The sequence below is a fragment of the Bubalus kerabau genome, chromosome 8 (genome assembly GCF_029407905.1).
Source record: "Bubalus kerabau isolate K-KA32 ecotype Philippines breed swamp buffalo chromosome 8, PCC_UOA_SB_1v2, whole genome shotgun sequence".
In the NCBI taxonomy this organism is placed as follows: Eukaryota; Metazoa; Chordata; class Mammalia; order Artiodactyla; family Bovidae; genus Bubalus; species Bubalus kerabau.
The window spans coordinates 72424198-72451259 of record NC_073631.1 but is presented as its reverse complement, the minus strand read 5'-3'; the positions used below and the strand labels follow the sequence as shown (position 1 = coordinate 72451259).

Below are 27062 nucleotides of genomic sequence, written 5' to 3'. Positions count from 1 at the left end.
TGCATATTGTCACCCTGCTCATTTAACTTATATGCAGAGTACATCATGAGAAATGCCAGGATGGATCAAGCATAAGCTAGAATCAAGATTGCCGGGAGAAATATCAATAACCTCAGATATGCAGATGACACCACTCTTATGGGAGAAAGCGAAGAGGAACTAAAGAGCCTCTTGATGAAGGTAAAAGAGGATAGTGAAAAAACTGGCTTAAAACAATATTTAAAAAACGAAGATCATAACATCTGGTCTCATCACTTCATGGCAAATAGATGGGGAAACAATGGAAAGAGTGACAGACTTTATTTTCTTGGGCTCCAAAATCACTGCAGATGGTGACTGCAGTCATGAAAGTAAAAGACATTTGCTCCTTGGAAGAAAAGCTATGACAAACCTATACAGCATATTAAAAACAGAGACATTACTTTGCCAACAAAGGTCCGTATAGCCAAAGCTATGGTTTTTCCAGTAGTCATGTATGGATGTGAGAGTTGGACCATAAAGAAAGTTGAGCACTGAAGAATTGATGCGTTTGATGTTGAAGAAGACTCTTTGAGAGTTCCTTGGACTGCAAGAAGATCCAATCAGTCCATCCTAAAGGAAATCAGTCCTGAATATTTATTGGAAGTACTGATGCTGAAGCTGAAACTCCAATACTTTGGCCACCTGATATGAAGAGCTGACTCATTAGAAAAGACCCTGATGCTGGGAGACATTGAAGGCAGGAGGATATGGGGACGACAGAGAATGAGATGGTTGGATGGCATCACCAACTCAATGGACATGAGTTAGAGCAGGCTCCAGGGGATGGTGAAGGACAGGGAAGCCTGGCGTGCTGCAGTCCACGGAGTCATAAAGAGTCAGACACGACTGAGCAGCTGAAGAACAACAATAAAAACAACATATATGTTTTAGGTAATTTTCTGGTGGTGATGGCTTAGTTGTGTCTGACGCTTGCTATCCCATGGACTGTAACTGTGCAGGTTCCTCTGTCCATGGGATTTTCCAGGCAAGAATACTGGAGTGGGTTGCCATTTCCTTCTCCAAAGAGGTAATCTGCTATGTAGCAATAAATAACTACACATCTCTATAGGGTTGTGATTAAAATTACAGATTTTGCCTTATTCATAAAAATTCAAAAATGTAGAAACAACTCAAGAGTCTATCAATAAGTGGATAAGCATTTATTGGCATAGGTTAGCAATTCCAAATCTACCTTCTTTGAATTATAAGCTTGAGCAAATGAGTAAATACATTAAGACTGATGAAAGCTTAGTTTCTTACTACTAGAGAAGGGAGTTACAAATACATAAAGGAAGAAGACCAGAATGTGGCCTGTGGTGTTGGATTGGAATTGGGGTTACAAGAGTGAATTAATGCTTACTGGTAGGTAAACAGATAAGTATATGGATCAGTGGATAGGTGGATGGATAGATAAATGAATGTTTTAGATACCTATTGCAAGCTACCTCAAAACTTAGTAGCTTAAAACAGCAACCATTTCATTATCTCTCATAATATGTTAATCTTGTAGTTTTCTGTTTTGACATGTGAGGCGTTACTGATTTTAGAAAGAGTGCCACTCAGTGCTAGCCAATTCCACTGATGACTGGCTAATTCACATTGGTAGCACCTTGTATCTCAAGCTTGACTGAACCCCCTTATTACAGCCCCATCATACACATGAATAACTCCAAGCTTTGGTTCATGTTGTTATATCTCCACATAAGTCTACTAGCACACTGCATTTTTATGTTTCTAGATCTTACAGTATCTGTGAGTTTTGATTATGAATACAAATGTACGTGTGCTCAGTCACTCAGTCATGTCCGACTCTTTTGTGACCCCACGGACTACAGCCTAATAGGCTCTTCTATCCATGGATTTTCCCAGCAAGAATATTGGAGTGGGTTGTCACTTCCTCCTTCAAGGTATCTTCCTGACCCAGGGATCAAACCCACAACTCCTGTGTCTCCTGCATTGGCAGGTGAATTCTTTACCTCTGAGCCATTTGGGAAAGGCCATAAATACAAATATTCTATTATATAGTTAGCTATCGAGCTGACTATACACAAATTTCAAGCTAGACCCAAAGAGAGCTTTTTAAACAATGTACTTAAATGAATTTGTCTTTTTACCTAAATGTGGTATTGAAAAGAGAAACTGGTTAGTTGACTTAATAGTGATGTAATATAAACTATAAAATATATGGTTAGCTTTTGTTCTCGGAGAAGGCAATGGCAACCCACTCCAGTACTCTTGCCTGGAAAATCTCGTGGATGGAGGAGCCTGGTGGGCTGCAGTCCATGGGGTCGCAAAGAGTCGGACACGACTGAGTGACTTCACTTTCACTTTTCACTCGCATGCATTGGAGAAGGAAATGGCAACCCACTCCAGTGTTCTTGCCTGGAGAATCCCAGGGACGGGGGAGCCTGTTGGGCTGCTGTCTATGGGGCCGCACAGAGTTGGACACAACTGAAGCGACTTAGCAGCAGCAGCTGCAGCCTTTGTTCTATAGTTTCTAATGTATATCACCACAAGCAGGGAACTTGTCTTACTTTGTGTTCTCCTTACAGGATAAACATTAATACTTATTATATCCTTATGGGAGCATTTTCCTTGAAATATTCACATATTCTAGGTTTTCTTATATTTTCTTAATTTATCTCAAAATTTTGTTACTTAAAAACTCTACTATAAAATAATAAAATAAAATGCCTACCATAAAAGTACAACTCTATATGCCAATTATATAATATTGTACCCTTATTAAAACACTATTAACTATAAAATAAAATTCAACCATTAAAAGGCAGATGATGTTAAACACCAAAAAAAGAGATTTAATTACTGAAGTAACAAAAGAACATCTTATAAAGTAATCTCACTGTAAGGTAGCCCTGTTGTATAGACCTCTAAAGACTACACATTGTATAGGCATTTTCACAAGATACCACTTTCCTATTTTTGAAGGAGGAATTATCATGCCATTTTAGAAAAATAAATCAACTCAAAATTAGGTGTTTATTGTCTTATCCATTTTAAAAATATTTTATACTGGCCAGTTTCTCCCAATGCACTTTGAAGTTGCCATCACCTATTCCCCAGGCATTTTGTACTTTTCTTATACAAGTTGATTTCACTATTAATCTAAGCAAAATTATGTTAAGAAGAGAAATCTTCCATGGAGAAAATAAAAATTATCTACTTTATCCTACTAGTTTTAGAATAGTCTACTGTATAAATTACCACCATTCTCTTCTTAAAAAAATAATAAATAGATGATTATAGCCTTAAAATAAAATATATTTTACTAATATCTATGTTAAGTAATATGTTTTCATACCTATCCTTCTAGAAGAATTACATGGAAAAAAAAATGATTCCTATCACTTTAAAATTCTCTCACATAACTGAAAAAAATTCTTTTTTTCTAAAGCAGACAAATAAAAGGCTCTTAAATGATTCAAATTTAAAGTTGCTAATACTAACAGACTCTTTACAGAAAATATAGATGTGTGAGGAGATTACATTTCATTAATTGGAGTGAGGAAGCTACAGACCTGGTATTTGGTTTGGTCACTCAGTCGTGTCTGACTCTTTGTGACCCCATAGTTTGTAGCCCTCCAGGCTCCTCTTTCCATGGTATTTCCCAGACAAGAATACTGGAGTGGGTTGCTATATCCTTCTCCAGGGGAACTTCCCGATTCAGGGATCAAACTGGGGTCTCCTGCATAGCAGTCAGCTACTTTACTGATGGAGCCACCAGGGAAGCCTCAATACTAACAGACTCTTTACAGAAAATATAGATGTGTGAGGAGATCACATTTCATTAATTGGAGTGAGGAGGCTAAAGTTTGGGACCTGATTTTAGGGAGGCAGATAACATTTTTCTAGGAACACAGAGTCTGCAGTCAAAGAGATTCTGGTGTGAATTCTGGTATTCCCACTTCCTAACAATGTGATCTTCCTAAATTCGTCTCTTTAGCAGCAAAATGGGTCCTACACAAGGATGTTGTGAGGATTCAAAATAAAACATGGGAAATACCCAGCATAGTGCCTGGTACATAGAAGTCCAATAAAAGTGCCAGATGAGACATCTGACCTTGAGAAGCCAACTAACCATTCTAAGTCTTAAGTGTTCACCTGCAAGATGAGGAAGTAGCACGCTACATGACTTTCTAAGTCCCTCATGGAACTAAAAGACTATATAATTCTCATGGTTAAAAATCAAGAAATATGAATTTGACTTCTTCAAACCATCTGGACATCAGGTGTTCCATTAGATTAGGAAAACAATAATTCTTCAAAGTATTTTCAGATTTATAAAGAAAATTCACATAATCTCATTTGGGCTCCAAATAACTCCATCGGCCTCAAATAACCCCATGATATTATTACCCTTCAGTTCAGTTCAGTTCACTCGCTCAGTCATGTCTGACTCTTTGCGACCCCATGGACTGCAGCACGCCAGGCCTCCCTGTCCATCACCAACTCCCGGAGTTTACTCAAACTCACGTCCATTGAGTCGGTGATGCCATCCAACCATCTCATCCTCTGTCATCCCCTTCTCCTCCCACCTTCAAGCTTTCCCAGCATCAGGGTCTTTTCAAATAAGTCAGTTCTTCGCATCAGGTGGCCAAAGTATTGGAGTTTCAGCTTCAGCATCAGTGCTTCCAATGAATATTCAGGACTGATTTCTTTAGGATGGACTGGTTGGATCTCCTTGCTGTACAAGGGCCTCTCAAGAGTCTTCTCCAACACCACAGTTCAAAAGCATCAATTCTTTGGCACTCAGCTTTCTTTATAGTCCAACTCTCACATCCATTCATAACTACTAGAAAAACCATGGCTTTGACTAGATGGGCCTGTGTTGGCAAAGTAATGTCTCTGCTTTTTAATATGCTGTCTAGGTTGGTTCTCGAAGAAGGCAATGGCACCTCACTCTGGTACTCTTTTGCCTGGAAAATCCCATGGACAGAGGAGCCTGGTAAGCTTCGGTCCATTGGGTCGCACAGAGTCGGACACGACTGAGTGACTTCACTTTCACGTTTCACTTTCATGCATTGGGGAAGGAAATGGCAACCCACTCCAGCGTTCTTGCCTGGAGAATCCCAGGGATGGGGGAGCCTGGTGGGCTGCCGTCTATGGGGTCGCACAGAGTCGGACATGACTGAAGCGACTTAAGCAGCAGCAGCAGCAGCAGGTTGGTTCTAACTTTTCTTCCAAGGAATGAACTTTAAAAAACCCAACTGGTTTGGTCCAGTCACAAAGCTAGTATCAGAGATTTCATTCCTTGTCTGTCAGCATCCAAAGTACATGTTCCTAAATACTACTAGCCTGTAGGTATTAGTGCCCCACGAGAGAAAAATCACATGCTTTGGAGGAAAAAAGACCTAAATTTCCTCCCTAGCTTCACCATTACTTGCGTGTGGTGCTTAGTCACTTAGTCATGTCCAACTCTTTGTGACCCCATGGACTGTAGCCAATGGGATTCTCTAGACAAGAATACTGGAGTGGGCAACCATTCCCTTCTCCAGGGGATCTTCCCAAACCAGGGACTGAACCCATGTCTCCTGCATTGCAGGTAGATTCTTTACTGTCTGAGCCACTACAGAAGCCCCTACTTGCTGTGTGGTATTGGACAAATCACCTAATCTCTCTGGGCCATAGTTTCTTCAATAATAAAATAATAATTCACCACACCACACATGCCACTGAAATTTATTGATATATTTCTTAAGAGATTTTACCTTAAAGATCTAAGGAAGCCACATGCGCATGAAAATTTCTGCTGAGCAGATGATATAATTCCACCATTTTCCTCAATTCTACCAACTTGCTCCTTCACTACTCCTATATCCTCCAAAGCTAGAGAAGAGCCAGAAACCTTTATTTGTCCCTGTTTATCTTCTTCACCAACAAGAACCTGTGTGTAAAACCTGAAGTCCAAGAAACTATCACTTTGTACTTCTTACATTTGCAATGGGAGATGGAAGGACAAACCTAGTTAATAGTACAACTGATGCCCCTATCTGCAGGTGACAGTTGTTATAACGTCCCACTAAGAAAACCAACTTTTACTATGTACCCTCAAATGAGTAATTGTTAATAGGGGAAAGGACGCTTGGCAATAAATGCCACCTAATGATATACGTTAATACATACAAGTAATTTTAGTGTAGTAGATTAGAGTTTTAAAATCCCATTTTTGAAACTAGTATTTGCAAGAGAGTTTAGTAATTTAAAGAACATTTTCCTTATTACATCAAAGTCCCATAATTTACCTTATAAATAAAATGTTCATAAAAGCTATAATCTTGATTTATATAATACCTAACTCATGTCTTAACTTTGGTAATTTTACTTGCAGGCATGTTAATTTTTTAACCAATTTAAACCCATTCTTAAAAGTATTTTCCATTTCCTCCTAGAGCTCCAATTTGTTTTTAAAGAAATCGTTTCAAAGATGTTAACTGAAATAGCAAAGGGACAGCTGCTTCATACAATGGGGCATATTACTGCTTTGCAATATCAAATTCTTCAGCCTCACTCCTTTTCCCTTTTGGGGGCTCTAGCTTGCCACTAAAGTGGCTATTTATTAGCAAGTAAATACAGTGATGGTCATATTATGCATACTGATATGCCCTAAGGTCCTTTTATTGGGAAATAAGAGTATTTACCCATATATACTTAATGTATGTGTTAATGTCTGCACTTGCTTTAACTTTCCCTAAATCCCAAAATCAAGATCTGTTAACTGGAAATTTTCACACCAATGCACTTTTTTGTTGTTCATTTTAAACTACAGAGGTTTTCATATCTGTCAAGAACCTTAGGAGACAAAAACAGAACACTAAGCTGGAAAAAAATAAAATGTTCTAACCATATCACAGAATATAATCTTATATTAACCTTAAAATGTTAACCTTATATTAATCTTACATAGGTACCAGCATTTTACCAAGAATTATGTCAACAATTTATATAAAATAATGGATTTAAATTGTGTATGTCAAAATATATAGGCTCAAATGTTTTTTGCATTATTTCTTTAAGGTATATAGGTATTTTTTTAATTATAAAAAATAATACAAGAGTAAAATTAACATCATCTATGGTCATATCACCTTTTATATCATCCTCTTTAAAATCTTGAAACTTAAGTCCTAACCATATAGTTTGAATGAGAAAAATCATGTTTTTAAAAAAGGATTTTCTGGTCCTGGTTTGCAAGGATCATAAAACTCAGACTGCCCTTCCCAAATGTATCTTGTCTCACTTGTTTCTTAACTGCTGGTTCATAAATACCTTTGTTCACTCTTAAAGACACATTTTGTTCTGCAGATTCATTGCTATGAGAAATACGTTCCAATTTCTATACTTATATTTTATTAGAATTTTAAATTTGACTTCTAACCTTATATAAACATTAGTTTTAAAATTTTACAAAGCCTTTAAAACTCTACTAACAATTTATCTTTCAACATTATTTGTTCAATTTTTCTGTAACATTAATTGTATTTGGAAGATATAAACACCCAAAGTACAGATATATGTAAATACATATATTAGGGTCAGAACTGATTTCCTATCATTGAACCTGCTAGGCAAAAAAAAAGTAACAGTATGCAATTGTACTTATGCTGTGCAAACCTCCATGCTAATATGCATATTAAAATTCTAACACATTGGGGTTTTCCATGCTTATTTATACTACGCATACAATCTATTCTATACTTATTCAAAAACTGTTATATACAGGTGAAAATTTTTAAAGCCATCAACAACAAAAATGGCTATGAGCTTGCCTTGTATTAGAATCTCTTTTGTCTGTCAATCAACAATAAAGTATTATTCTACCATCACAAAAGGAAAACCTTTGGAGGCAGTAGAGGACTATGGGTTGCACAAATGTGCAGTTGCTAAGAAGCAAATATGCCTCTCTTCTAATCAAATAGCCCAGCTCAGCAATGCCGCTGGCTTGGGGCAAGAAGCAAATTCCACCAGCCACAAACTTAGAAACAGTCTTGAATTATTTGTTGCTGACCGCTGGCTGAACCCTTCCTGATGAGCACCATCACCATTAGCCACTACTCAGTGTATTCCATCAACCAATGGCAATAGCAGCATGCTACAGCTCAGGCTACAAGAAATTGATCAAACAGGGTAATGAGACTATTTCTTCACGGAGGTTATTTTAAATGAATATAAATATTTTCTTTCTACATAATTTGCCACAGAAAGGTCACTGAACTCCCTGTGATTCCAAAGAAAAATGCTTTACTGTCCCCTTTACATATTTGAGTTAAGATAAAGCCAACAAACAATTCAGGGCATTTTTTTGATATTAGGGGCAAATTCTAATGAGCTGGCATTTGTGACAACAGATTAGCTGCAATATTTTAGCTTCACATTACACTATAGCTAAAAACTGATCAAATATATAAAGATAAAATTGATCATGATTTAACAATTAAAAACATTTATAAGAGTACATTTTTGTTTGAAGAAAGACAATTAATCTCTAATGTAGGTGATTGTGAGAACATGAATCATATATATGTCTTCTTAGCTGAAGTTATTAAAATTTGATATAATTGTTGTAAATAATTTAGTGAAGAATTCATTTTTCTATAGCCCACCTCCTCCTGCTAGACAGTAGAATAAGATGCATGTTAACTATCCCAGTTAGCACATGAATCATTTCACTGACATCTGATTAAGCTCTTTTTACAGAGTGACATTTATTGCTCTTTTTCTCTATATACTTAAAACTAAAACAATTATAAACAACTGGATTTAATATTACATGACCAAATTAAAGCAATTTAGCTGTATATTTTCTCTAACATAAAATGAAAATGTTCTGCAAAGTCCAATTTTCAGTTAGTAGACTTCCACCTATGTTGGTATTATAATAATCCCTGCTGAATCACTATTTAAGAACTTTATAAACACCCACATACCATCAATAGTAAGAATGTGAAGTAAATACTTCTAACATATGAGCATTCTGTAATTATTATAACCAACATAGATTACATAATATCTAATTACAAGTTTAAACTCAGTAGAAACATTTTTTTATGAATGGACACCTCTAAAAACTCTCTAAAACGTATCTTGTGCCATTAAAAATGAATGCAATCTAATACAATACAGTAAATACTTGTCAAAATGAACTGCTTTATATGCAGATTCTTTAAGAGTTTCAGCAATAATTTTTGTTTATGATCTTTACATCAGAAACAAATAGGTCTGATAATTCTTTGCCTTCATCAAAAATGTTTAGTTTACTATGAAAACTAGTTTAATATGAAACTAGTTTAATATGAAAAAAATGTTTCTGTGTAAGGAAATGTGTGCTTAGGCAATTTTTTTTTAATTATTGAAACTCAAATGTGCTTTCAATATTATTTTTAAAAAATAATTTATGGATATTATTAGAGATGAGAATAAAACTACCTCATCTACCAAAATATACAAAATGTACATAAATGGCCATTTTTTAAAAAGAGGATAAAGCATCGCTGGATGTTAGAAGGTTATTTATGCCACTGATAGGGATTTCTAAATATTCATTATTAGGAAATGATGGCAATTATAACAGGATTTTCAATACACATTACAGTAATTTTTAACCAGAGATACAAGGCTTTGAATGAAACAGAAAACCTCCACAATTAAGTTTAAATTAATCTCTCCTGAAAGGGAGGGCCACCGAAGAACTAGATAGAATACAATACAGACAGGAGAGGCTCAAGGCTTACACATAATATTTGCTTAGGTGCATTCTCTTCTCAATAAAATTTTTCCATGCTCTAAGAAATGGCTAAAGAAGATTCTCTAAATAAAAATCAATAATTAGTTAAAAGAAAATTAGGATCAAATAGCATGAAACACCCTATCAGCTGTCTAGCAATATGACAAATTCAGCAGCAACCACAAAGAACCAATATAACTTCTGGTGCCAAGGAGCCAGATGGTACTGCTGGAAAAAATTAAGTCTACAGATTGGCAGCTCGACCCTGTGATTATTGCCCAAGGGAGGACAAAGTGGAAGAAGAGCGGGAGGTTCAGTATGATGGGGATAAATCAATTACCACTAACTCACCACATCCTTCCTATCACACCCCAACAACAGATTCTAAATACCAAACCAGTGAACTGTTCAAAGTTTAGAGAGTCTCAACCTTAGTTGGGAATGATAAACTAATTTATAGTAAAAAGTAAAACATAATCTCCGATTTTCATCATAGACCCTAGAAAAGTACACCAGTAACCTAATCCACAGACAACAAACACTAAAGTATTTTAGTTATAGCTTTGTTGTGAAAAATAAGGCTATTTTTTCTATATTTTTATTTTGTGTTACATTCAATGATGACATTTGTTAAAATTCTGTATGTTTTCCAAAAATAGAATTACGGATAATGGTGACATATGATTGTCTCATGACTAAATAACTGACCTATGTGTTTTGTAAATTATTTATTTTTCATACACACCCAAAAAAAGTACTTCCCACTTTGTGATATCTAAAGAATGCTAAAGAAACAGTAACATTTCAAGACATGTTCAAAGTCAAATCATGACAGGGAAAAGATAATGTACATTGTCAATTTATGTAATTACTCAGTTAAGTCATACTTTCAAAATGTAAGACAGTTATATACTCAGTAATGTCTGGCAAAGCTTATGCTGAGGGAGCTTTTTTGCTTTTTTATTACTATCTTTCCTTGGCCTTTCATCACCTAATATATACAGCTGCTTTGTATTACTCCAGCCTGAGTAAGTAAAAAAAAAAAATAGACAAGAAAACTAAGAATATTAATACAGTAAAAATAAAAAATTGAGTATTGCTATTTTTAAATCCTAAGAATACACAATTTTATAATATAAATATGTGTTGATTCATTTAATATATGTTAGCAATGGCACAGATAGATGGCCTTTGGATTTAGTCTCAAAACCCAATCTATGACAGATCAATTAGATTTCATTAATAAATAAATTTGATAAAGCAAAAACGCTTTTTAGTTAGTTTGTAAGTATAGAAGCAAGGACTGAATTTACACAGCTTCTAGAAAAGAATTAGTACAATCACCAATCAGTACACACTAATTTGATCAATGTTCACGGAAACCTTTTCTAATACATTTTCTAGCATATTGCAGAAGGATAGGGAATGAATTGCTAACATGAGTTGGCCAATGCACTATGTGAATCCCTGTTGTGGGCACTGACAACCACAGTGATAGAAAAATTAATCTCAAAGGACATGACCTACCTAAACTATACCTAATTGACGTTTCCTATCTAACTAAACTTGTGTATATATACTTCTGTGTATATATACTTCCAATAGCTTGTTTGAAATATTGTTATAAAACTTAAAATGGACATCACCATTTCAACTTCTGAGGATATATTCCATTGATATAATTTTGGAATAAACAGCTGTTCAGTCTTCATATTTCTGTATTAAATAACAGACTAGCAATGTTAATATAGCCTCAGAAGAATACAGCTAGTTCACAGAAGTGTCTGCACTTACACAGGTCAATGGGTTCCTGTACCTTTAAAGATTCATAAAATTACAATAAAATGCATTTCAAACTTAGTAAAAAAAAATGTCAATAGAAAAAATAGTTCATGATGAGAGACATCATATAAAGCTCAATGGATAGCAAGAGCAAGAAATTTATTGTGAAAATTTTTTAAACTAAAGAAGTTACTAGTAAATAAAATCCAAATATTTTATATGTAATAGCAACACTAACTTTTATTTCATGTATTTTTTATCACCCAAAGGATAATTTTACAAATACCAGTATCAATTCCAGTTGATACAGTTCAAGAAAACAATAGTTCAACTTTAATTGTATTTAATTATGAAATGTAGCTATATGATACAGGTTTTTTTTTTAATATCTAATAAGCTGATTTTAAAAATAGAGAACAACTGTCACAAAAATATTATTTATCCACTTACAAAACAGGATCCAGTAACAGGTATTCTTAAAAGTCACCTCCCAGTACATTTAAAATGTAATTTTAATTATAAAATTTGGTCTTAGTTTTACTTTGTAGTAACCATGTATCTATGTTTTTTGGTCATCAAGTATGCAAATATCAAGCCAAAGAAGGAGCCATTTGGAATGTCCAAAGAATGCACAGTTTGACTGCGCTGGCAGTCCTTATTTATCTGACAAAATAATCCAGTTAATGGTTCTCAAGGCCAAGGTTTATTTTGATCAAATTCATATGCTACTGTTTCATTACTTTCCTATTGTCTGAAAATAGGAAGCTAAATGCAATTTCACTCAAATAAAAAAGAAATGGATCACTGAAATTTAACATAGGTTGTAACAAGTGACATTAAAGTGCCTGCCACATTTATTTTTAAAAGTTGAATACTAAATTATTAAGACAACCTTAGAGTTATTTACTCATTTTTTAGCTATGGAACAATACAACATGATTAATGAAATATCATCTAACATAATTAAACTATCAAATTTTAATTCAAACATGAGTTAAAATTCCAGAGAATTTCACAATATATACAAACATCAAGTCATTAAGTTGAACTCCTGAAACTACTATGATGTGTGCCAGTTACACCTCAATTAAGAAAACTTCCAGAGAAATTAGAAAAGAAACATGCATCTCAATGTTCATAGCAGCACTATTTAATACAATAGCCAAGACATGGAAGCAAACTAACAGTCCATCAACCGATGAATGGATAAAGATGTGGTGTGTGTGTGTGTTTGTGTGTGTGTATATATATATATGTATACATATATAATATTCAGTTCAGTTCAGTTCAGTCGCTCAGTTGTGTCTGACTCTTTGCGACCCCATCAATCGCAGCACGCCAGGCGTCCCTGTCCATTACCAACTCCCGGAGTTCACTCAAACTCACGTCCATCAAGTCAGTGATGCCATCCAGCCATCTCATCCTCTGTCGTCCCCTTTTCCTCATGCCCCCAATCCCTCCCAGCATCAGAGTCTTTTCCAATGAGTCAACTCTTCGCATGAGGTGGCCAAAGTACTGGAGTTTCAGCTTTAGCATCATTCCTTCCAAAGAACACCCAGGACTGATCTCCTTTAGAATGGACTGGTTGGATCTCCTTGCAGTCCAATATTACTTGGCCATAAAAAAATTAAATAATGCCATCTGAAGCAATTTAAAGGAACCTAGAGATTATCAAGATTATCATACTATGAAGTAAGTCAGAGCGAGAGAAGGACAAATATCATCTGAGATCATTTATATGTGTAATCTAAAAAATAATAAAAATGAACTCATTTACAAAACAGACTCAAAGACAAAGAAAAACTTATGATTACCCAAGGGGAAAGGAAAGGAGGGTTAAATTAGGACTATGGGATTTTCAGATACAAACTACTATTAGGTGTAAAATAAAACAACAAGGTCTTACTGTATAGCACAGGGAACTATATCAGTATCTTATAATAAACTATAATGGAAAAGAAAATTCCCAGAGAAAATATATACTAAAACAAAGTTATTCATCTAATCACTTGGTCATCTTGTGACATTACAGTAGCCAAGAGCTAACAATGGGAATCTGAAGCTCCAATACTTTGGCCACCTGATGCAAAGAGCTGATTCATTGGAAAAGACCCTGAAGCTGGAAAGACTGAGGGCAAGAGGATAATGGGGCAACAGAGGATGAGATGGATGGATGTCATCTTTGACTCAATGGACATGAGTGTGAGCAAACTCTAGGAGATAGTGAAGGACAGGGAAGCCTGGTGCTGCAGGCAATGGGTAGCAAGAGTTGGACATGACCGAGGAACTGAACAACAACAGTGGGAAAGTCCTATGTTCCAGATACTTATCCTTACAACAATCCAATGAGATACTACAACTGTCCCTATTTTTATAAACCAAGAAACCAAGGCTTAGAGCAAAAATAATCTTTCTAAAGTCAAAATGTCAAACTAGGATTGAACCCAAATACATGTGATACTATAGTCAGTGCTCTTCACGACAATTTTGATCCTTGATTCAATGAAGTACAAATTCTATCTTCTTTAAAGCCCTTCAAAATTTTGTTTTCTAATAAAAGAAATATATCTCATCTACCTTGAATAATGCTTAACACTGTTTAGGCTGCCAAGGCAAAACATAGTTAATAAATATGGTTCCTTAATTACAAGGAGAAATATAATTAGACAATAAAAATAAAGAGAAAAGATTCAACTTCTCCTCTTTGTGTGGGTTAGGTTTGGCTACCTGAAGGACAACAGAAAAATGTAAATTACAATGATTATGTTACTAAACTAGAAGATAAATCAAAAAAAATAATAATAATAAAGAGAAAATAAAAGCCTAAGAACATATCAGGATTCAAATGAATGGCAAAGAAAACTCAAGAAAAATGTATCCTCATATCTATATAATCACATGAAGGAATGAAAGTAATTAATGACTTCTAACATTCTGTAAATTAAGATCGTATGTTTAGAAGCAAAAAGCAACAATTTTTCTGGTTTACCGGGGAGGAAACTTGGGGCAGATGACTATTCTGAGCCTCCTAATCTATCTCTTTCTACAATCTCAGGCAAGTCTTATCTTTCTCGTGACATTCAACATGTTTAGGCAAATAAATCAATGAGTCTCCATATCTCTATCCCATATCTCAAACTCTCTCTTAACATTTCTTTGAATATTTCTCAATACTCCTTCAAGTTTAACAGACATCATCTTTATAGACGGCATTATTATATGGCCTTGAAAAAAGAATGTAAATGTCAGGATTAATCTCAGGTCTAACAATGAAATCCACTGTTGGTTCTTCCCCATACTGCCTCTGAGTACTTTCTCTCCCTTGTCCCTTGCCTCCATCATCAAAGTGACCAACAAGCCTCTAGTCAGGTCTTTCCCAGGCGTGTACTCTCCAGAAGGGTATACACTCCTGTCCCTCTTCTCCACTTTCTGCCCCGCCCCTCACAACAAGCCAAATTTTTATTTGTCTTCTGATACATTATTTATGGGCTTCCCTGGTGGGGCAGTGGTAAAGAATCCACGTGCCAAGTAGGGAACACTGGTTCTATCCCTGGGTCAGGAAGATCCCCTGGAGAAGGGATACTCAATCCAATATGCTTGCCTGAAGAATTCCATAGACAGAGGAACCTGTCGGGCTACAGTCCATGGGGTCACGAAGAGTCAGACACGACTGAATGACACTTTCACTTTCAAAGTACTAATATGGAGAGACTTCCAGGATATATTAAATTTTAAAAGGAAGATACAGCATCTGCTTGCAAAGGAGGAGACCTGGGTTTGATCCCTGGATGGGGAAGATCCCCTGGAGAAGGGAAAATGGCTACCCACTCCAGTATTCTTGCCTGGAGAATTCCATGGACAGAAGAGTTGGGTGGGCTACAGTCTGTGGGGCTGCAAACAGTTGGATACAACTGAGCAACTAAACAACAACAACAACAACAACAATTATCTACTTTCTTTATAGATTAATACCTTTGTTAAATATGACAACTGGTGACTCAAAGAAGCAGTGAGTTGGTCCTCAACTACCCAATTGTCTTTGTATTAGGATAGAACTAGAATTATTTTCGGAGGGAAACTCGAGTACTCGAGTCATGAAACCCTCAGCCTACTTTCATGTGTAGGTGTACTGATCTTCTACATAAGTACACAACTCCACAGGGATGGCAAACCTTTTCTGTAAATATTCTGGGCTTTGTGAGATATACAGTCTCTGTTTTAACTGCTTACTGCTGCTACTGAAGCAAAGAATAGCCATAGACAATGAGTAAACAAATGGGTGTCACAGCATTTCAACAAAAAATTATTTATAAAAATAGTAGTTGACCAGTTTTGGCATATGAGCCATAGATCACCAGTCCCTAATCTAGGCCTACTGAAATAGCACTCCTTCATTCCTTTACCCCGGAGCAGGCAATGGCACCCCACTCCAGTACTCTTGCCTGGAAAATCCATGGACAGAGGAGCCTGGTGGGCTGCAGTCCATGGGGTCGCTAAGAGTCGGACACGACTGAGCAACTTCACTTTCACTTTTCTCTTTCATGCATTGGAGAAGGAAATGGCAGCACACTCCAGTATTCTTGCCTGGAGAATCCCAGGGACGGTGGAGCCTGGTGGGCTGCCGTGTATGGGGTCACACAGAGTCGGACACGACTGAAGCAACTTAGCATTCCTTTACCACTTTAGCCACTTTCCTTGACCAGACCAAAGTGATTATTCAGAGAAAGCACATGACCTAAGCCAAGGACTTGTGCTACAACTATAGAGAGATCTCTCCACTGGGGTTGCTAAGCTGGGAGAAAATATCTAAGTAGCTGCTAGTGGCTGGGAGCCATCTAAAAGGAAGCCAAAGGAAGGAAAGCAGGATACTCTTGCAATTTGAACATTCACCTGAGTCCAGGTGAGTACAAAGCAAGACTCCAACTCTGTCCTCCTTCAATAGGCAAACCAATCAATTCCCCTTTCTGCTTTTTGCTTCAACTGGTCTCAACTGGGTTTCTTTTCTGTACCATGCACTGGAAGAGTCCTAGCTAATATATCCCTTTACCAGGTTGTTTCACAAATCTGAAACGCTATTCCCTCCATGTTGCACATATCAGAAGCCTTCATATTCTCCCAGACCTGGCTCAGATGCCACCTCCACTATCAAGATTGTCTTCATTCCAACCATATTTATCATCCTCTTTCTCCCTGTATATGTCCTGCAGTAGTGATTATACCAATCTTTCTTGAATCAAAATTGTATTTACATCTCTTTCCTCTGCTAATTTGAAAAGCAGTGAACATGTCTTAATAATCCCCCAATCTAACAAAATAAATGGTAAAATCTGTTGAATTAAACTTTTGTTCCATGTAGCACTCTACCTAAAATATATAACATTGTTACCTTCTTTCACTACCTGTATTTTAAAAAATCAATTCTTCATTTCTTAAAAGACACATTTTATTTTACAAAGAAGTCCTACTGTAAGCATATTAGAAGTTTATAGCATACATTTATCCCATGACAAAGGTCCCAGGATACCAATATCAAAACAAGTTCTATTCAATGAAATAAATATATGTGTATTTCTTTTTCCCTATGGTAAGAGATTTTACTATTTTTTGATATTATATATTTTTTTATTAACTTCCTTTGATGTTAAAAAACAAGTGATGGGTATGTTCAAAATAGCATGGCTTACAGGTGGTATTAGAAAGTGAGAGGAGCTTTTGAGGACATTTAAATAAAATGACACAAGAGCACTTTTCTGAGAGTCTTTAAATATTACACTATCTTTTTCTGCTTTTTAGGCATGGAAAAGCACTAGACGGCATCCAATCTACATTAACATTTTCTCTAGATAGTCCAAATGAAAAACTTTGAGGCAGCATCTTTGCTTCATGACAGCCAAACTTGAAGACTGCTCTCAGAACTCTCATATGAAAATATAATTAAATATTTAATTATGACACTGGAGCTTAAAAGTGGATCAAGAAAAGTAGAATTACAATCCCTAAAATTTCCCCATAGTGAAAATAGACCTGATATATAAACTAAAACATGACTGTGATGATGGATGAAGATACAGAGAAAGATATAAGATATAAAGCTTTCAAAAAAGTAACTAAAAATCAGAAGGATAGGAAATAAAGAGACTGAGATGGCTGTAATTCTCTAACTCTAGTTCAATGCTTCTAACCGTGATAAAGCATCAGTCTCCCCCCCCCCATCCCAAATGTTACAACACCACAAATTAATACTTAGGTTAAAAAAAAAATCTACATACATGTAGGTATATATGTATATGGAGAAGGAAATGGCAACCCACTCCAGTATTCTTGCCTAGAGAATCCCGTGGACAAGGGAGCCTGGTGGGCTGCTGTCCATAGGGTCACACAGAGTCGGACACGACTGAAGGGACTTAGCAGCAGCAGATATATATGTATCTTATACATAATATGAATTACTAGAAAAAATAATGATCACATATTTGGATAATGTGGGAATATCAAAATGCTATAAACATTCCCAAGTGCTTAATCTCCATTTCTGTACTTACATTGTTGCAGACCAGTAAGAAACATATCACAGACTCAGACCAGTCTGCAGATTACACATTGGATATTAATGTAATGTAATGCTTAGATATTAAATAATTCACGTTGCTTCCTTATGTCTCAGTTTCCTTATCTGGCAAGACTACTAAGTTTGGTGACTGACACATTGGGGCAAAAAAAACAAACACAAAACACACACACACACATCCATACAAAGGAGAAGAAACAAATCAACTTTCTTTTTTGAAACCTAAAAATAGTGACCGCTTTTCTGTTTCTTCTTTTTTTTTAAACTTTTTTTTTTAACTTTACAATATTGTATTGGTTTTGCCATAAATCAAAATGAATCCGCCACAGGTTTACATGTGTTCCCCATTGACAAACAATGTTGTGATAGTTTCAGGGGAAGAGCAAAGGGACTCGGCCATACTTACACATGTATCCATTCTTCCCCAAACAATGTTATGTGGCAGCATGGATGAGAGGGGAGTGTGGATGACCATTTTTCTAAGATGATCACCCCAGTAACCCTTAGATCCTACCACAGTAACTATATACTGACAAAATCTAGCCCAAAAAAGTCAGAATATCAACAAAATAATCTACTTGGACTATATGTCCCCTGAAATAATCTTCCATTAAAATAAAACTGATGTAAAAGAAGCATCATGTGATTATTCATTTATATGTGTAAGGCAATAAAACTTATTGCATTTACATTTTAAAAGGCATAGATGATATTGCTAAATGAGGGGAGTGATACCTAACTACACAAAGCAAGAATTCTTTTTTAAAAGTTATGTTAAAGACTACAGAATTCGAAGTTCACTGAGCTGCAAAAGGCACATGAAGAAAATTACTTTTTGCCATTCGCACAGTTTTTAAAGTATCCACTAAGCAACAATAACATTAAAGGTAGGCTAGGATATATCCCTAAATGCAACAAGAAAAGGAAAGATACACTCATATGAATGCAGAGTTCCAAAGAATAGCAAGGAGAGATAAGAAAGCCTTCTTCAGCGATCAGTGCAAAGAAATAGAGGAAAACAACAGACTGGGAAAGACTAGAGATCTCTTCAAGAAAATTAGAGCTACCAAGGGAACATTTCATGCAAAGGTGGGCTCAATAAAGGACAGAAATGGTATGGACCTAACAGAAGCTGAAGATATTAAGAAGAAGTGGCAAGAACACATAGAAGAACTGTACAAAAAAGATCTTCATGACCCAGATAATCATGATAGTATGATCACTCACACTCACTCAGAGCCAGACATCCTGGAATGTGAAGTCAAGCGGGCCTTAGGAAGCATCACTATGAACAAAGCTAGTGGAGGTGATGGGATTCCAGCTGAGCTATTTCAAATCCTAAAAGATGATGCTGTGAAAGTGCTGCACTCAATATGCCAGCAAATTTGGAAAACTCAGCAGTGGCTATAGGACTGGAAAAGGTCAGTTTTCACTCCAATCCCAAAGAAAGGCAAGGCCAAAGAAATGTTAAAACTACTGCACAATTGCACTCATCTCACACACTAGTAAAGTAATGCTCAAAATTCTCCAACCCAGGCTTCAACAGTACGTGAACCAAGAACTTCCAGATGTTCAAACGGGATTGAGAAAGGCCAAAGGAACCAGAGATCAAATGGCCAACATCCACTGGATCACTGAAAAAGCAAGAGAGTTCCAGAAAAGCATGTACTTCTGCTTTATTGACTATGCCAAAGCCTTTGACTATATGGATCACAACAAACTATGGAAAACTCTTAAAGAGATGGGAATACAAGAACTCCTGACCTGCCTCCTGAGAAATCTGCATGCAGGTCAAGAAGCAACAGTTAGAAGTGGACATGGAATAATGGACTGGTTCCAAATTGGGAAAGGAGTACATTCAAAGTTGACCAGACAAGAACTAGAAGTAGTGTGACCAAAGTTATTATGGTAACTGGCATGTGTGTGTTAGTAGCTCAGTTGTGTCCAACTCCTTGTGACCCCATGGACTGTGGCCCGCCAGGCTGCTCTGTACATGCAATTCACTAGGCAAGAACACTGGAGTGGATCGCCATTCCCGTCTCCAGGGGATCTACCTGACTCAGGGATCGAACATGGGTCTCCTGCATTGCAGACAGATTCTTTACCATCTGAGCCACCAGGGAATAAAAAATACTAGTAAGTGGCTGCCTCTTGGGTTTGGGCAGAGTGGAAAAGGAGACTTTTACCTTTTATTGTATACCCTTCTAATCACTTTTATTTTTAACCAAATGTATGTCTCTTGTAAGTAGAAAAAAACTAGTCCAATTTTTTAAATAGCATGGCATAAAAGGATCAAAGGAGCTGAAGTTGCCATTTCTAAGTTGGATATGACAGTTAAGAGACCTAAAACTTTTTGAGTCTCAGCTTCCACAACAGCAAAACAGAGAAAATGTCTCCCACATGAGGCAGTTCTAAGTCAACTAAAGGAAATAATGTACATGAAGGAATCGGTTCAGCGCCAGACTTCAGTTCAGTTCAGTTGCTCAGTTGTGTCCGACTCTTTGCAACCCCATGGACTGTAGCACTCCAGGCCTCCCTGTCCATTACCACTCCCAGAGTTTACTCAAACTCATGTCCATTGAGTCAGTGATGCCATCCAACCATCTCATCCTCTGTCATCCCCTTCTCCTCCCGTCTTCAATCTTTCCCAGCCAGATTTATTTCTCAATCAATATTAATTAAAGGATCTTCCTGACCCAGAGATCAAACCCAGGTCTCCTGCACTGCAGGCAGATTCTTTACCATCTGAGCCATCAGGGAAGCCCATGACTAACACACAAAGATGGTTTAATCCCTTTTCCTTCCAAAAGATGGTACCCCAACCACCAGCAGAGTCACCTCTAGTGAATCTGTCTCAGAGGAAGGGAGCTCTCTTTGGAATTCTGTGCCAGGCTAGAACGCCTTCCCCTAAAATCAAGTGGGTCAGTCTATGGTCTTAACCTTTGCTTTTCAATGTTGAAACTATTATTAATTCACACTTTGGGACAGGTTGCAAACAGGAGACACGACTGAAAACAGGAAGCTGTACATTGCGACTTCCACCAAAGACTGCAGACCAAATTCAAATATATCTATATATACATACATATATATATATACACACACACACACACGCACACCCCAAGGAAGATAAGTCTGTTATGTGCCTAAATCTTTTAAGATACAGTATTCTGCAATAGCCAAAAATATCTTTACCACAGCCGAGTGCTGATATCTAAAGATCTGTGAGTGGGAACTGACCTCCCCTGGGTTAAGCTCTTCCTCTATTACCATGCAAACATTCCTGGGGGTAATTTATCAGAGCCTTTTCAATGTACTTAACCGAGAGTTTGATTTGAGAGGGAAACAGATTCAGAAATCGGACAACTACCCACAGACAGTAGTGTTGGCAAGGGGCCCTGTACAGTGAGTTCAGGAACCACAGAAGAGTGCAGGAAGTAACGAACATTTTTACCTACTTCTAGAGATTGTTTGCTGCCATGCCTACTACTCATCTCCATGTTCAGCCCAAGTACAACGGCTCACCTTTCTCTCCAGACACAAAGGCCAATGTAAACAATGCAATTAGAAAAGAGCTTCTCAAACTTTCATGGTACCTGGGGCTGCTGTTTAAATGCTGATTCAGATTCAGTAGGTATTGGTGGGGACAGAGATTGAGTGTTTCTAACAAGCTCCCAGGTGACACTGTTGCAGTTGGTCTGCAGTCCGTTGTTTGGGTAGGGAGGGGTTAAGAGAAACCCTTTCTTTTCAATGCAATGTCTATTACACTAACCCTGGCTCTTATCAACACCCTCTGAACCAAGAGCAACAATATTTTAGTAGGAGAAGAGGCAAAATACAGTAGTTTTGAGAGTAGAGCCTGGTTATTCGAGTCAGACATGAATTCAAATTTCAGTTCTGCCACTTATGTGACCTTCACTTAATCTATCCCTGAGTTTGCTCCGTGGTCAAACCGTGATAATATCTACCTCACAGAGACACTGTCACGGTTAAAAATAATGTTAACAGCTTACAGAAAAACCCAAACGAACTTTTTGGCCAATCCAATAGCAAAGCATTTAGCTTGCTACCTCCACGAGATGGTCTCTTTGCCTTAATCCATCCAACAATTAACTGCCAGGACAATCTCCCTCTAATATGCACTCATTACATCAGTCTATTGCTTCAGGCCTCTCTTAATTCGGGACTATCAAAGGTGAACTCCTTAATTTGTTACTCGGCTTTTCTGCCCACCATGTGCTTACCTCTAAGATCCCCTCCACTCCTTCCTATTCACCATCACTTCTGGTTATTACCTCCTCAAGGAAATCATCTCTGTGCCACCATTACATTTACCAATTCTGAAATGTGGACACAAGCATTTAGAGATTCAGGGAACTTCTAAATAATCACCTAGTCCAAACTCTTCATTTCACAACTCAGAAAATAAAAAGCCAAAGAGGCTGAGTGACTTCATCTTGACAACAAAATTATCAGTGAATACAAAAACCTGGTTTTTGGACTTATCCTCTGAATGTTCTCCCACTTTCTCTCTAGCAAACTTCAGGAACCATGTAAAGCTCACTCAAAAGAGAAAAAAAAAAGTCCTCAGTTTACAATTGACTCCACAACCTCTCTAAATAAAGGCATAAAGTTTATGTTTTGTTTCATTCAACATGATGCCAAAACATATAACCGATTCAATCAACAAATAAGGGAAGAAAATCAATGAAACCAACTATTTGCCCTGGCATAGACCAGATCAAATAGATATTTTAACACATACTAGTTACCACTTTTGGAATCTGCCTTGTTAGAACTTAAAGATTCTTAAAGAGATGGGAATACCAGACCACCTTACCTGCCTCCTGAGAAATCTGTATGCAGGACAAGAAGCAACAGTTAGAACCAGACATGGAACAACAGACTGGTTCCAAATTGGGAAAGGAGTATGCCAAGGCTGTATATTGTCACCCTGTTTATTTAACTTATATGCAGAGCACATCATGTGAAATGCCAGGCTGGACAAAGCACAAGCTGGAATCAAGACTGCCGGGAGAAATATCAATAACCTCAGATACGCAGATGACACCACCCTTATGTCAGAAAGCAAAGAACTAAAGAGCCTCTTGATGAAAGTAAAAGAGGAGATTGAAAAAGTTGGCTTAAAGCTCAACATTTGAAAAACTAAGATCATGGCATCAGGTCCCATCACTTCATGGCAAATAGATGGAGAATCAATGGAAACGGTGAGAGACTTTATTTTTAGGGGCTCCAAAATCACTGCAGATGGTGACTGCAGCCATGAAATTAAAAGATGCTTGCTCCTTGGAAGAAAGTGAAGAAGTGGGGCTTCCCTGATAGCTCAGTTGGTAAAGAATCCGTCTGCAATACAGGAGACCCCCAGTTCAATTCCTGGGTCAGGAAGATCCCCTGGAGAAGGGATAAGCTACCCACTCCAGTATTCTTGGGCTTCTCTTGTGGCTTGGCTGGTAAAGAATCTGCCTGCAATGTGGGAGACCTGGGTTTGATCCCTGGGTCGGCAAGATCCCCTGGAGAAAGGAAAGGCTACCCAATGAAGTGGCTCAGTCATGTCCAACTCTTTGCAACCGCATGGACTGTAGCCTACCATGCTTCTCCATCCATGGGATATTTCAGGCAAGAGTACTGGAGTGGGTTGCCATTTCCTTCTCCAGAGGATCTTCCTGACCCAGGGATGGAACCCGGGTGTCCCGCATTGTAGGCAGACGCTTAACCATCTGAGCCACCAGGGAAGTCCTCCTTGGAAGAAAGAGATGACCAATGTAGCATGTTAAAAAGCAGAGACATTACTTTGCCAACAAAGGCCCGTCTAATCAAAGCTATGGTTTTTCTAATAGTCATGTATGGATGTGAGAGTTGGACTATAAAGAAAGCTGAGCACTGAAGAATTGATGCTTTTGAACTGTGGTGCTGGAGAAGACTCTTGAGAGTCCCTTGGACTGCAAGGAGATCAAACCAGTCAATCCTAAAGGGAATCAGTCCTGAACATTCTTTGGAAGGACTGACGCTGAAGCTGAAACTCCAATATTTTGGCCACCTGATACAAAGAACTGACTCATTGGAAAAGAAAGACCCTGATGCTGGGAAAGTTTGAAGGCAGGAGGAGAAGGGGATGACAGAGGATGAGATGGTTGGATGGCATCACCAACTCGATAGACATGAGTTTGAGCAAGCTTCAGGAGTTGGTGATGGACAGGGAAGCCTGGCGTGCTGTAGTCCATGGGGGGTCACAAAGAGTCAGACATGACTGAGTGACTGAACTGACTACTTGTTAGAACTTACATTGCTAATTGCCTTATTTTATATTCTTCTAACTAGATTATAAGTCTTTTGAAACTAGAACTTTATTTTCTTCATCTTTGAATTCCCCATTGTCCTGCCAAGGTCTCCTATTCCTTTCTTCATGAATTGTGTACATAACCACTAATATACTGTATTAAAGATGCATAATTTTTTATAATGTTGAGTTTTATTATTTTTGCAATATTTCTTAAATAGCCCACTTCATTATAGTCTTATTTGTCTACTTTGTTTTATAGTGAGGTATTTTCTCATTCAATGGCATAAAAATTAAAAAGATGATTCTCAATGGTTCTGTGTTTTTATTTTATTCATATATGTCTTTGTATCATAAAAATATTTTACAGCTGTGTATACCTTACATATTCAAATTCCAAAAGATGATGCTGTTATAGTGCTGCAATCAATATGCCAGCAAATTTGGAAAACTCAGCAGTGGCCACAGGACTGGAAAAGGTCAGTTTTCATTCCAAACCCAAAGAAGGGCAGTGCCAAAGAATGTTCAAACTACCATACCATTGCACTCATTTCACGTGCTAGCAAAGTAATGCTCAAAATTCTCCAAGCCAGGCTTCAACAGTGTGTGAACCGAGAACTCCCAGACGTTCAAACTGGATTTAGAAAAGGCAGAGGAACCAGAGATCAAATTGCTAACGCCTTTTAACTTCCCTGGTGGCTCAAACAGTAAAGCGTCTGCCTACAATGCAGGAGACCCAGGTTCAATCCCTGGGTCGGGAAGGTCTCCTGGAGACGGGAATGGCAATGTGGGCTTCTCTGGTAGCTCAGATGGTAAAGCGTCTGCCTACAATGCGGGAGACTTGGGTTCAATCCCTGGGTCTGGAAGATCTCGTGGAGAAGGAAATGGCAACCCACTCCAGTACTCTTGCCTGGAAAATCCCATGGACGGAGGAGCCTGGTAGGCTACAGTCCATGGGGTCACAAAGAGTCAGACACAACTGAGCAACTTCACTTTCACTTTCTTTCACTTTGGATCACAGAAAAAGCAAGAGAATTTCAGAACATTGACTTCGTTTCATTGACTACAATAAAGCCTTTGACTGTGTGGATCACAACAAACTGGGGGAAATTCTTAAAAGAGCTGGGAATACCAGGCAACCTTACCTGCCTCCTGTGAAATCTGTAGACAGGTCAAGAAGCAACAGTTAGAACCAGACATGGAACAACAGACTGGTTCAAAATTGGGAAAGGAGTATATCAAGGCTGAATGTTGTCACCCTATTTATTTAAGTTATATGCAGAGTACATCATGTGAAATGCTGGGCAAGCCAGAACCAAGATTGCCAGGAGACATATCAATAACCTCAGATAGCAGATGACACCACACAACCCTTATAGCAGAAAGTGAAGAGGAACCAAAGAGTCTCTTGATGAAGGTAAAAGAGGAGAGTGAAAAAACTGGCTTAAAACTGAATATTGAAAAAACAAAGATCATGGCAGCAGGTTCTATCACTTCATGGCAAAAAGATGAGGAAACAATGCAAAGAATGACAGACTTTATTTTCTTGGGTTCCAGAATCACTGCAGATGGTGACTGCAGCCATGAAAGTAAAAGACACTTGCTCCTTGGCAGAAAAGCTATGACAAACCTAGACAGCATATTAAAAATCAGAGACATCACTTTGCCAACAAAGGTCTGTATAGTCAAAGCTATGGTTTTTCCAGTAGCTATGTATGGATGTGAGAGTTGGACCATAAAGAAGACTAAGTGCTGAATCATTGATGCTTTTGAACTGTGGTGTTGGAGAAGACTCTTGAGAGTCCCTTGGACAGCAAGGAGATCCAACCAGTCCATCCTAAAGGAAATCAGTCCTGAATATTCATTGGAAGGACTGATGCCGAAGCTGAAGCTCCAATACTTTGCCCACCTGATGCGAAGAGCCAACTCATTGGAAAAGACCCTGATACTGGGAAAGACTGAATGCAAGAAGAGAAGGGGATGACAGAGGATGAGATAGTTGTATGGCATTACTGACTCAATGGACATGAATTTGAGCAAGCTCCAGGAGACAGTAAAGGACAGGGTAGCCTGGCATGCTACAGTCCACGGGGTCACAAAGAGTCAGATACAACTGAGTGACCAAACAACAATACTTTGTATCTCCAAACACACAATATTGAGTGTAAAAATATGTTTTATACTTTTTATCATTTCCCCAAACTATAACCCCTCACTTCTACCAAAGTACTTGAAGCTAGACTATACATATTACAGAGGACTAAAATAATCATTGTTCTTATACTACTATAACACAAGCTGCTGCTGCTAAGTCACTTCAGTCATGTCCAACTCTGTGTGATCCCACAGACGGCAACCACCAGGCTCCCCCGTCCCTGGGATTCTCCAGGTAAGAACACTGGAGTGGGTTGCCATTTCCTTCTCCAATGCATGAAAGTGAAAAGTGAAAGGGAAGTCGCTCAGTCGTGCCCGACTCTTAGCGACCCCGTGGACTGCAGCCTACCAGGCTCCTCCATCCATGGGATTTTCCAGGCAAAGTACTGGAGTGGGGTGCATTGCCTTCTCCACTAACACAAGCTAGCAAATGGTATATTAAAAGAACCACCAGGGCTTCTCTGGTGGCTCAGTGGTAAAGAATCCCCCTGACAGCA

The 27062-nt window shown here is 37.8% G+C and overlaps 1 protein-coding gene across 1 annotated transcript in view; it reads right to left on the bottom strand.

Moving 5' to 3' along the window:
- The window catches only part of SKAP2 (src kinase associated phosphoprotein 2), a 168306-nt gene that overhangs the window by 118766 nt on the left and 22478 nt on the right, over window positions 1–27062 (bottom strand). The window lies entirely within an intron of this gene.